The sequence below is a fragment of the Primulina tabacum genome, unplaced genomic scaffold (assembly GCF_025594145.1).
Source record: "Primulina tabacum isolate GXHZ01 unplaced genomic scaffold, ASM2559414v2 Contig517, whole genome shotgun sequence".
In the NCBI taxonomy this organism is placed as follows: domain Eukaryota; kingdom Viridiplantae; phylum Streptophyta; class Magnoliopsida; order Lamiales; family Gesneriaceae; genus Primulina; species Primulina tabacum.
The window spans coordinates 13,781-17,966 of record NW_027459771.1 but is presented as its reverse complement, the minus strand read 5'-3'; the positions used below and the strand labels follow the sequence as shown (position 1 = coordinate 17,966).

General features: G+C 33.1%; 1 long non-coding RNA gene across 3 annotated transcripts; it reads right to left on the bottom strand.

Moving 5' to 3' along the window:
• Positions 1 to 1,313: 1,313 nt before the first annotated feature.
• Positions 1,314 to 3,801, bottom strand: LOC142534447 (uncharacterized). 3 transcript variants are annotated; one of them, XR_012817062.1, is made up of 3 exons: positions 3,113 to 3,801; positions 2,873 to 2,945; positions 1,314 to 1,580 (listed from the first exon to the last, which is right to left on the bottom strand). It is a non-coding gene; the product is annotated as an uncharacterized LOC142534447 (long non-coding RNA). The 3 variants fall into 3 exon arrangements; XR_012817064.1 differs by having other exon boundaries at positions 3,121 to 3,801; XR_012817063.1 differs by having other exon boundaries at positions 3,171 to 3,801.
• Between the last annotated feature and the right edge of the window lie 385 nt (positions 3,802 to 4,186).

Here is a 4,186-nt window from a genome sequence, read left to right as displayed (position 1 = left end):
ATATCAACAGATACTAATCATAACTCATAATCAATCAGCAACACAATCTAATATCAAATATGTATAATTTCAATCAAATTCAATGTGAAAATGATAACAATTTCATACAGTGTCTGTTCTTCGATCCGGATTCGATTATTCGATGTCTATAATCTCAGAAATACATAGTATATATCAAATCATGATTCCTTCAATACCATGTTTTCAAACTATAACGAAACATAAGGAAACTTACGTCCTTTTGAAGTTCTTATCGATAGAAACATAGTACCGAACTCGGATTAAAAATCAGACGGTCGGATCTTGCGTAAATCAAATTCTAGCACATAAAGGAACTCAATTCTCCTTTGAAGCTCTCGGTTGCTTCCTTCTTGCCACAACTGAAGAAATGAAGAATTTGATATATATATATATATATCATGCATGGTAATGATAGGTGGCTCCCTCTTGGTGCAGAACGTCTCGCGCATATACGCGACCTTCCCCGGAGCATATGCGTGAGACTCTCTGTCTCGGTACTTGTCAAGTCCACCAGCTCGCGCATATGCGTGCCCTCTCACTAGTAGAAAAATTGCTTTTTACTTCGCGTATTCAATGAAGTAATAAGGTAGTTAAATGCCGAAGTATATGGACGTGAAGTAATAGATGTACCTTTTACTTCGCATAATAACCGAAGTTGTATGATTGAAATTACTGAAGTCTTTGGCCGGTTTTCCTTCGAAAACCGGTCCAGAATTGGACCGGTGCCGAAGTAAGAAATGTGTTTTACTTCATCGATTTTTGTAAATAGTGAAGTAATAGATTATATATAACTTCGTCTTAATTATTATTTAGCGAATTAGTTTATAATATTTTACTTCACAATTTACATTGTGTGACGAAGTAATTCATCTGAAAGACTTCGTAGTTATGTATTTTGGTGAAGTAATAGACGCAAACAACTTCACAATTTATCCTATTTATTGAAGTAAATATAATCTATAACTTCAGCATTTATCCTATTTGTTGAAGTATTTTATATTATGTTACTTCACAATTTACATTTAGTGACGAAGTAAGTGGTTCGAAAGACTTGAATAATTTGTATTTTGGTGAAGTAATTGCGCAAAACAACTTCGTTTTTACAGAACAATGGTGAAGTAAATTAATTATATCACTTCGTCTGATTTCTTATTGACGAAGTATTTAATATTATGTTACTTCACAATTTGCAAATAACAACGAAGTAATTTATCTGTTTCACTTCATTATTTTTTATTTTGATGAAGTAATTGTTAAAAAAAAAATTCGCAATATATAACTTAATACACTAATATAATTAAATTCATAAATTATCCATCTAAAAATGATGAATATCCACGAATCCACAATTACATATTCATCAATCCACAAATAACCCAAAAATATATCCACAAAACCAAAAGTATATCCAAAAATCCACAATGACAAACAAAATATTTATCCCAACATACACCATCCATTTAAGCACCTACATAGGAGTAGAAAAATTCACTCCATTCACTTCTGACCTCATCATATTGAGATTGGTTGTAAAATTGGTTCTTGATGCATCCTGCAAACTGAAATTTAAAAAAAAAAAATACATTAGATTTTTCTATTTTAAATAAAAATTGACAGATATATATTTAAAAAGTATTTAAATTGATGGAATCTGAACATATTACATATATGTTGGCACTCAAATAAAAAACAATGGAGATATAATGACAAAAAATTACAGATATGCTAACAGCCGTGTGTGAGAACTTCACAAAACCGAGAAACCAATTAATGAAGCATGAAACCAAGAATTGACTCAAAGGAAAATCTGATTGTGCATCAGCATACAATATGACTGTACCAGTTCTCGACTGAAAACACAGATGCTTGGACAGAAAAGTCCAAAAATCACATAACCAAAAAATGTCTAGAATTTCTATTTTGAGTTGTTTTTGGTTAACGTGAATGTACCATTTCTCGGCAGAAAAGTCCAAAAATCACAAAATATGCATTTCCAGTTCTCGGCTACAAGTTAACGAAGGCAGTGAAGACATGAAGATGACATATAAAGCTATGCAAGAAGGAAAACCGTTTTTACAGAATTGGTAGAGATAGCGCAAAGGGTTAGCCTTGCAAGAATACCAAAGACACTACGTTTCGATCCATCAACTTCGTTTACGAGTGGACTTTTCATTGCTAAGTTCACCAGGTTAACAATTCCATAACAGTTTTGTATCTCAATTTGTATTACTGGAACTACAAACTAAAAGAACAGGGAACTTAATTAAAGCATTTAAGAACTCTCTGTAGATACAACAAAGGAAAATGAACGAAGAAGATACGTAAAAGCAATATTATGCAATGGTACAGATTTGAAGAATCATGGTGATCTGTATATTTTTCAAGAGTTACCAATTCATGAAGCTTTTCAATTTCTAGACCGAATTCACTAATATCAGTGGTTATTCAAGATGATATGGTTTCTGAATCGGCTACCAATTCATGAAACTTTTCATTGAAGAGCCTATGGTTTCTGACTCGGCTAACATCAGTGGTTATTCACACTGCAGAATCCAACATGATATTTTACTAAATAGAATTTTATGATATTTTTTTATTAAATGAAGATGAAGTCTTTCTGTAATTTTATAGGGATATTTTTTGTTTACAAAAAGTTACATCATAACCCCCAAATTAGTTACTTTATGGCTCTCATGTATCATAATATAGTATAGATATTTCTGCTTCTACGGTTACAAATGTAGAACAAATAAAAATTGAGCAATAAAAATACGACATAATGATTTGTCCATATAACATAGCACCTCGGACAGAATCAAAAGAATGGGTGTGTAGTTGTATTTCAACTTACTTGGAGGTCTATGTAACATAGTGGAGAATTATGGTGCGCAAGAATCTGAATTGTTTCAAGTTGATCTTTGCCTCTGAAATTGAATAAAATATAAAATGAGTTTGTGATACACAAACAGTAGGAAAATATCTATAAATTCCGTGCGTAGAATGTGAGTGCCTCTAAGAATACTTGTATATGGAAAAAAATCTAATCATATATTTGGAACCCCTCGAAATTCAGCAATATCATTATTATTACTATTATACTTCCTCTTGATAACTTTCGGCTCTTTGTTCATGATAGAAATTGTCTTTACTTTTGAAACCCAATAATCCTCAAACTCTTCATGTTCAGTTCTAGCATGGAGAGGTGTGTAGTTTGCCAATGTTCCCTTTCGTCTCCACCGAGAACCACATGCATTGCAGAGTATGGGCTTCTCAGGAGGACCGTTACGCCAAAGAGGGGTACCTATTGCATAATTATATGAAGTATATTAAATATGGTCTAAGGAAACAATGGTCATCATTAACGAAGTTTTAAGCACCAACACGACTAGCGTTATCACTAATCAAAAGTAAGATCTGAACAATGCAATGTTTGCACGATTCAGAAAAACAAGTGTAGAGAAGCAGCGCATTCAGGAAGACTACCAAAATATTTACACAGGTGCACGCTTAGGATGACATTAATCAATGGAAGAATCGCAGGAAACAAAATCAAGAGGGTAGTCACAAGAGATTATATTAGCAGGAAAATTGAGTCAACGAAAACATAAACCTCTCTTCTCAACCTGAATTGATAAAGAATGATTAATCAGAAGCATGATGGAAATGGTCATATGAGCAAGACAAAAAGCATCGGATAGAAATAAGATATAACTTACAACCTAAGTCGTTGGGCTAAGAGATGAAGACATTCACGATAAACCATAAAAAGGTTTCCACTATTGCTTCAGCTTATCATCCATGAGATCTCACAACTCAAAAATCATTTTCAAATCAGTGCGCACAGAAAGACACTAAAACTAAAATGTCATAGATCTATATGAATTCGAATATTTCCTGGGGCAGTATAGACTCTGGAAACCACGTCCCAGTAACATAATCATCTTGAAACTGAATCCCTAGACAACACATTCCAATAACACCTGGACAACTAACTTCAATACATTTTTAAAACGCCCTAGACATGGGTTTTCAAAATGAAAACAATGTAATTCTTCAAGCAGCAGCATAAAGATTTATCCGCACGAGGTTCTTATAATTCGAAAAGAGTTGAGGAATCCTAGCAGAATGCAGAGATACTCTTGCTTAGGAACGAAACGAGAAAGTT